This window comes from Rhinopithecus bieti, unplaced genomic scaffold, assembly GCF_001698545.2.
Source record: "Rhinopithecus bieti isolate Rb0 unplaced genomic scaffold, ASM169854v2 scaffold_8783, whole genome shotgun sequence".
Lineage (NCBI taxonomy): Eukaryota > Metazoa > Chordata > Mammalia > Primates > Cercopithecidae > Rhinopithecus > Rhinopithecus bieti.
In genome coordinates this window covers 1,870,518-1,879,333 of record NW_016806197.1, presented here as the reverse complement: position 1 = coordinate 1,879,333, position 8,816 = coordinate 1,870,518, and the positions used below count along the sequence as shown (strand labels likewise).

General features: G+C 42.1%; 1 protein-coding gene across 2 annotated transcripts in view; it reads left to right on the top strand.

The window, feature by feature from the left end:
- The first annotated feature begins 2,020 nt into the window (after nt 1–2,020).
- The window catches only part of FHL2 (four and a half LIM domains 2), a 77,520-nt gene continuing 70,724 nt past the window's right edge, over nt 2,021–8,816 (top strand). Inside the window, exon 1 of one of the 2 annotated variants that reach the window (XM_017875038.1) lies at nt 2,021–2,394. The gene's annotated coding sequence lies outside the window, so the exon portion shown is untranslated. The remainder of the gene's footprint in view (nt 2,395–8,816) is intronic. The other variant, XM_017875039.1, reaches the window with a different exon arrangement.

Here is an 8,816-nt window from a genome sequence, read left to right as displayed (position 1 = left end):
GTTCCTCTATATCACACAGTCAGATCGGGAGGTCATTACTTACGTTAAAAACAATTTTTAAAAAACAAAACAATCATCAGAAGATGCACCTCCTTTAAATAAAAGGCCCATTAAGTGCCTTTCTAATGTCCTGATTGGAGCATAAATGGGGCATGTTAGGTCAGATAAAAGTGACTGGGTGTGATAAAAATATACATTATGATTGCATATATTATATAAAGTTTATTTCCTTTTCCTTCTTTTCTCTTAGTGCTTTTTTTTTTTCCTTTTCTTTCTCTCTTTCTTGCCTTGCCTTTGCCTTGACAGGGGCACTTGGAGGATTCGACAGATCCAGCTACATCAGATCATTGGAACTGGCATAAAAAAGAGCTTCTAGGCCTTACATAGGTTTTTCCAAAGAGTGGGGAAATCCCAAGGAAGTCTGTAACCTTAAAATAAACTGAGATTCATTAATGCAGAAACACAGAAAGCTGTCTTCTGATTCTCAGAAACTAAGAGTTTAGATGAAGTTAATTTTCTTATAAAAGGAATACAACATTATTGTAAATAATTTAGAGATTGCATATAAGACAAAGAAGAAAATAAAACCAGCCATATCCGTTCCTCCAGCCATCACCACCTTCCCCAATTGTGGCACATCCTTTCAGGATGTGTGTGTGGGGTGGGGGAGGGGGTGCTTACCTGTGTGTAGTAACTTCATATTATACATACACCCTTTTCCCCTCAAGGGTGACCACTGTTGTTGCCCAGGCTGGAGTGCAATGGCGCGATCTTGGTTCACTGCAACCTCCGCCTCCTGGATTCAAGCAATTCTGCTGCCTCAGCCTCCCAGGTAGCTGGGATTACACATGCCCACTACCACGCCTGGCTAATTTTTTTTTTTATTTTTAATAGAAACAGGGTTTCACAATGTTGGCCAGGCTGGTCTCGAACTCCTGACCTCATGTGATCTGCCCCCCCCTTCAGCCTCCCAAAGTGCTGGGATTACAGGCAGAGCCATGACCTGCTTTTTATTTTCAATATATTATTATATGCGTTGTTCCTATATCATTAAATATTCTCCTTTGACATTTCTAAAGGTTGCAGCATGTTTTGCTTTGCTTTATTTTTTATTTTATTTTTAGAGACAGGGTCTTGCTTTGTTGCCCAGACTGGAGTGCAGTGACACGGTCATAACTCACTGCAGTCCTGAACTCCAGGGCTCAAGTGACCCTCCTGCCTCAGCCTCTCAAAATGCTGGGATTACAGGCATAAGCCACTGTGGCTGGTCTGTTCTGTTTTTTTATACACTATTTCTCATTTAATCAGCCCCCTTTTGTTACCCATTTAGGTTGTTTCCAACTTTTCCTAATTCTAAGAAAAAAAGAGCTTCGAGAAATGTCCTTGCGGTTACATCGCTGCCCACATCCACTATTCTTTCCTTGGGATAAATCTGCAGGCTTAGGATTGTTGTGGTAATGCAGACAGCTGTCGCCAAATAGTCCTCGGAAGAGGCTGGCCCTAGTCGTGGGTGAGTGCCTTTTCACCTACTCATAAGTAAGACATTAAGGAAGAATCAGGAGCCGTTGGCCCCCCAAATCAGTTTTCTCTTTCCTCTCCCAGCATATGGCTTTAAAAAGGCTCTGGGAAGATTTCACTGTTGTAATTCTATAGAGAAAACAGTGTGTGGCTCAAGAAACCCTTATAATCATGCCTGAGCAGGGAGGATAGGGAGGGAGAGAACTTTCTGCGAATGTATTCCACTCCATGGCTTCACAAATGCCTGGCATTTGTTAAGTCGATTGTTCGGTTTTCCCAACATCCTCTCACCCAAGCGAAGGCCCTCGTAAGCCAAAGAGAAGGTCAGTGAGCTTGTTCCAAAAGGCAGCACTAGAAATCCACATTTCCCAGCTCACTGAGGTGCTGTGTGGCCTGGGGGAAGTGTCCTTCCACTCCTGGGCCTCCAAGCCAGTCACCTAATCTGAGGGGTGCACAGAGATGGAGCTGGGCAGCCTGTTGGAGGCTCTGCCTCTTGTATGACAAAGCAAGGTCCCTTTCTGGCACTGGTGGCCTTCCCAGTTCAGCCACCCTTTGGATTCCTGGAAAATATGAGGCCTGGGCTGTCCTTGAAGCAGGCAGACAAGTGAGGACATGGCAGCCCCTTCCCATCTGGAAGCTGAGCCTCCTTTAATCTGGAGACCTTAAAAGGCATGTGGGAGCCAGGGGCTGGGTTCTTATCTCCTGGGCCTGGCCGATGTCCAGACGTGCCTTATTTATAGCGCCACTGACAAGGGCAGTGCAGCTGGCTGGCAGCTGCACAGAAGGTTGGGGCCATCCAACCCGACCATCTGCCTGCACGGCTGCTGTCCCTGCTCATCAGGCTGGAGGACAGAAGGCAGAACCCTGACACCACAGGTAAGCGCCACTGGTTCCACTGTGCTTTTCTCTCACCCTTGCCATCCTTCCCAGCCTGTCTCTGCAGCAGGCTTGGACAGCAGCTCTGTAGGCATCTTGTTCCATGCAGAGGGAGTGTCCCAGCCCTGGGAGGAAGCTCTCGGGCACTTGGAGCTCGCCGACCACAGCAGAGATGCAGGTGGTGCCGGCAGCTGGCTCCCAACAATGACAGAGCCCAAGAACAGAAGCCGCCCTGCCCAGAGCTACCGGGGGGTGTCAGCTTGAAGACAGAGAACCCCTGCTCATCGGGAATGAAGAGAGATTTAAATAAAATTGAACCCCTGCCCCCTCTCAGTGGGAATCCGTTTTAAACAACGGAAAACATTTTTTAAGGAGAAGGCAAAAGAAGAAATACTATAAAATAAACATTGGAAAGGGGGAAAGCCACAGTGCACTTGAACTTTTTCTCCCTGACAGAATTTCCGGAAAGCCTGGGCTGAAAAGGCAAATTACTGATGAGTCTGATTACTCTGGGAAAGTGTGTTTATACAACATGACTCTTCGCAGCTGATGGTTTGAAAGCCCAGAGAGCTATTGCATGCTTTGAAAAAGAAATGCATGAATATTTTACAATTTCCAGAGCAGGGCAAACTCCAAGATACACAGTCCTGAGTAATGCTCTGGTCAATTGTGTAACAATCTCAATACTGATAGGATGCCATATATATGATAATAGACATCATATATATAAACATCCTCTAGCCAGACTCCATGCAAGACACTTTATCAAGTCTAATCTAAAAAGAAAAAAAAAGTTGTCTGTCCAGTCTTTTTTTTTCTAAATTATTCTGAGGTCCAAAGATAGTGTTAATAAACACCTGCATTACAGATTAATGCTATTGTAGCTCATATTTGCTGTATGTAAGTTTATTATCATTGTTTTGTTTCTTGAGGAATATTATTTGAATTTTATTTTATTGCTAGGCTTTTACAATTTTTATCGATACATAATATTTTACATATTTATGGGGTACATGTGAGTGTTCAGTACATACATAGAATGTGTAATGACCAAGTCAGGGTTTTGGGGTATCCAGGATGGGCTGGAATAAGGTCTATTACATGTTGAGATCCATCTGACCCCTTACACAAGTTTTTGTATTTAATTGAGTAGCTGACTAATCCACTCAAATGATGACATTTTGGAGGCATTTTCCTATATTAAAAAATATTTTAGGCTGGGCACGGTGGCTCAAGCCTGTAATCCCAGCACTTTGGGAGGCCGAGACGGGTGGATCACGAGGTCAGGAGATCGAGACCATCCTGGCTAACACGGTGAAGCCCCGTCTCTACTAAAAAATACAAAAAACTAGCCGGGCGAGGTGGCGGGCGCCTGGAGTCCCAGCTACTCTGGAGGCTGAGGCAGGAGAATGGCGGGAACCCGGGAGGCGGAGCTTGCAGTGAGCTGAGATCTGGCCACTTCACTCCAGCCTGGGCGACAGAGCGAGACTCCGTCTCAAAAAAAAAAATAATAATATATATATACACATATATATATTAAAAAATCAAGTTATTTGGTAATCTGCTGTCTGTCCAATTTATGGTCAACGTCTTTTACTGTTAATTCAAAATTGAATTCCTTGAAAATTAGTTATCTCTATATGTCATTATGACCAATTTGTTTAGTCAACATATTAAAATATTCATAATAGTTGGATAGATGAGAAGTATAAAAAGATAAAGATATAGATAAGACATGTTTTTAGAATATAGCAATATAACATCAGTTCAAAGTGTGATCTGGTAATTGACTTCTACACTATTACTGGTCCCCTTTGAATCATGAAAAACTCAACCACCTTGTGCCTTGATCTGCATGCCCTCCATGCCCCCTCAAAATCTGTTTAATGATTTTTTTTATTACCATTGATGTGTCAGCACCTCCTCACTTAGTCTCTAATACACTAAACTATGGATGAAAAATAGAAAAGAACTCACATAAGTTCTGAGCAATTTAATGTTTTACAATTTGGTACTTCGTCTGAATTTAACGGATACATTTTAGATAGAGAAAAGAGGAATAAAAAAATCCATTTTAACACAGGACTTTTGTTGCAGTTAGAAAGTAATACTGAAAAATTAAACTGAACTAAAACTATATCAAGGCAACAATGTATAAAACACGCTTGATGTGTTTTATTGAGGAGGAGTATGTAATTAGATATTAAGAGGAAAGTGCAAGAATTTCCTTTTGGTCTTTTGTTATTGTTTATTTATTTATTTATTTATCTTTTAAGAAGGAGTCTCACTCTGTCACCCAGACTGGAGTGCAGTGGCACGATCTCGGCTCACTGCAACCTCCACCTCCTGGGTTCAAGCGATTCTGCTGCCTCAGCCTCTCGAGTAGCTGGGATTACTTAGGCAGCTGCCACAACGCCCGGCTAATTTTTGTATTTTTAGTAGAGACAGTGTTTCGTCACATTGGCCAGGCTGGCCACGAACTCCTGATCCCAGGTGATCTGCCTGCCTTAGCCTCCCAAAGCGCTGTCATTCTAGTCTTTAAAGAGTAAGCATGTCTAGACGGTATCTGAAGCGGTTGTGGGAACCACCTATTTTCATGTTAAGTAAAAGTCATCATAGTGCTTTTTGCGTGGACTTAGTTCTGTGCAGATAAATCTAGACTAATTTCAATGTATCAGTTTATGGTTTTGTATGAACACAAAATAGAAAATGACATGATTTGAATATTCTACTCCAAGTCGTATCCTTTGTAGGAAGATGAAATGGTTAAGACGAAGCACGATGGGTTATATGAAAACATTATATATATATATGTAATAATATGTAATAACTTAAACCAACAAACAGTGCAATAGCTCAAAAGTGAAGTATTGTTAAATAAAATATGATATAGTCATAGTATGGAATGTATGCAACCACCAAAAATAGAGTTTGCATAGAACTTTTAATTTTTAAAACTCAAACTAGAAAACAATATTCATAATATATGAACTGAAAAAATACACCAAAATATATAAAATTATTGATTCTGAAGGATAAGATTAGTAGTAATTTTACATTTTCTCTACATTTTAAATAGTTTATTAAATTTTCTACACTAAGAATAATCATGAAAGTTTTGGTAATGCAAAATTCTATGCAAACACAAAACCGTCTAATTATTACCACCAATTATAAAAATTGTAAATAACCAATCAGAATGATTTAGTCTATTAAAAATAATAGCTAGTTTCGGAGGCTGAGGTAAGAGGATTGGTTGAGCCCAGGAGTTTGAAAACAGCCTGGGCAAGAGAGCAAGACCCCATCTAAAAAAAAAAAAAGTTAAAATTTATTGAATGATCATGATATCCAGGAACTATGTTTAAGCTCATTTAACACAACAGCCCTATAGGTAAACATTATTATTAAGTTTATTATTATTCCTATTTTCAGAGAAGGAAACTGAAGCTTAGAACTGTGTCATTCAATGCCGAGGGTGCGACCAAGTTAATGTCTTTTTTTTTTTTTTCTGAGATGGAATCTCATTCTATTGCCCAAGCTGGAGTGCAGTGGTACGATCTCAGCTCACTGCAACCTCCGTCTCCCAGGTTCGAGTGATTCTAGTGCCTCAGCCTCCTGAGTAGCTGGCATAGGCCATCATACCCTGCTAATTTTTGTATTTTTAGTAGAGACAGGGTTTCACCATGTTGGCCAGGCTGGTCTCGAACTCCTGACCTCAGGCGATCCGCCCACCTTGGCCTCCCAAAGTGCTAGGATTACAGGCGTGAGCCACCGTGCCCGGCCAATGTATTTCTTTCCAGTACTTTCCTATCCAGTTGGCATTAGACTTGAATTGCAAAAAAGCAACCCTGTTGCCATATGCAAGGGACAACATGGTTTGAATGACATAAATGAATGCTTCAGGTATTGAGGGCAAAAATCTACAGATGTTTTTAAATACTTGGGATAAAGTTTACAGAGAAAGGGACGTGGCGCCTCAAGGAAAGGAGAAATTAGCAGACACTGAGAACATTAGAGGTGGGAAGGAATGTGAACAATATGGAGCTGGAAAGTGATAGGACTTCTTTGAAGGTACCAGAAAATATGCCAGATGTGTTGAGGGGTGGGTAATGACTTAAGGACGAGGCTACTTCACTTCTCTTTGTTCTCTTTTGGACATTTCAAAAATCCAACATTGTGTAAAATGAAATAAGGAAGTCTCTTGGCTCCCCAAAGTGAAAGGGGAAAAAAGAAAAAAATCATTTTCATAGAGAATTTGGAATAGGACTAATTTGGATTCCAAATTTAAAATAAAACAAAGCTCTGAATTAGAGAGATAGTAGTTGTTGACGTTTGAGTGCTCATGGTGTGTGCAGCAGTGTTGTGTGTGCTGCGCACACACACACACAGGATGTGCAGGGTGGCTCTATGAGGAGTGCTTCTGGTTTCCTTGTTTACAGGTGAGGACACTGAGGCAGTGAGAAGCAAAGAGGCACAGAGGCAGTACAGGGGAAGCCGGATTTGAACGCAGGCAGTGCAATGCCAGTTTCACACTAATCCCACTAGAAACTTGGAAACGTCCCCACAACGGAGAAAGGACCTCATCTTAAAAATGAAGCCGGGTGCGGTGGCTTACGCCTGTAATCCCAGCACTTTGAGAGGCCGAGGTGGGCAGATCACCTGAGGTCAGGAGTTCAAGACCAGCCTGTCCAACATGGGGAAACCCTGCCTCTCCTAAAAAATACCAAAATTAGCTGGGCATGGTGGCATGTGCCTGTAATCTCAGTTACTCAGGAGGCTGAGGCAGGAAAATTGCTTGAACTTGAGAGGTGGAGGTTACAGTGAGCCGAGATCGTGGCACTGCACTCCAACCAGGGCGACAGAGAGAGACTCCTTTTAAAAAAAAAAAAAGAAAAGAAAGAAAAAAAGAATGAGGACTTGAACTTATTTTATTTTCATTTTAATTCTCCCTTTAGTTTCAGCACCTTCTCAAGAGGCTGGGAAGTGTATTCATCCACCCTAGTTAAACCCAGAGAGCTAGCACTGTAACTTGCGCACAGTGCACAGCTGCCTAATAAATATTTGCTGAACCAAACTGTTGTGTTTAATTCAGCTGGGTTCAAAGAGTGTTGAAATCCAAAGGAAGGAGCTAGAAGTATTTCTTCTGGGCTAGTACTTTTCCCTTCGGCAATCCTGGCTGGGAACCAGGTTTCACATTCACTCCCTACCTTTTGATATGTAGCACAAGGACGTGTTTTTTAAACGGAATTTTTGGACGCAATAAGTATTAATATCTGATGATATTGTATGCTTAAGGAGTAGATTCAATGACTTGGAAGCTTCCATTTACTAATGTATTAGTTTGTGTGGGTGTGTCTGTGTGTGCACATGTCTCTGTGTACACGTCTCTGCGTGTGTCTGTGTGTGTCTCTGTATGAGTCTGTGTGGGGGGAAGAGAAGAGGATGGAAATGCTGAAAAAATTCTAAACTCTGTAAACTCCCTTTTTGAAAAACTGTCCAATTTTCTTCAGAATCTTTTAATTAACTTACTAGGAAGCTATAATATTTTGCTCTCTTTAAATATACTTTAGGAACCAAAAAAGCAGGCGAGAGAGAATAGTCTCTTTACTTCAACTTTATTTACATTGAATAGAGAACCAATGGCCAAATGTTATGCCCTTCCAATCCCAAAATCAAAGACAGAGGTCAAACAAGACATTCAAATCAGTTAGGTCCAGTGAAAAAATAATAACGCGTGTAAGACATAAAGGTAAGATGTGGAAAGTGCCTGAGACAAACTCCTTTTAGGCCCCTGTTTCTCTACTCCTGCAAATTGAAAATGGAGAAATCTATGAGCAGGTGCAAATGTGTTGGCACTCCAATTAACCGGCATGGGCGATCATCCAAGTGGGGGGAGAAGTAAGAACACCCACAGTTCCATGTCTACAAACACTCTCAGGTGGAAAAACTCCGCAGGCAGTAAGGAAGAGTGAGATGAAGACCTTCTAATTAAGACAGGGCTCTCCACAAGTCAGACAGTTTGGAAACTCATAGTGGGAAGTTCAACATTGTTTAAATAATGAAAGTTGGGTAGAAGGATTGATAAACCCTTCAGCTGCTATTATGAAGCAGCAGCAGCAGCAGCATATCCTCCACTCTGGCTGCTGATGAGCTCTGGCAGGATCCTGGCGTGCTGCCCTGAGCTGCTTCTACTTTTGTCTGCTGTGCTTCACTCTTTCCTGGGAAGTGTCATCAAACCTCCGCCAGCCTGGGGCAGGAGCAACCAGGCAACCCCAGAGGCCAATGTGAGCTCCATTTAACCACAGGTCTCTGTTTAAAATTAGTGATCATGGCCGGGCGCGGTGGCTCACGCCTGTAATCCCAGCACTTTGGGAGGCCGAGGCGGGCGGATCACAAGGTCAGGAGATCGAGACCATGGTGAA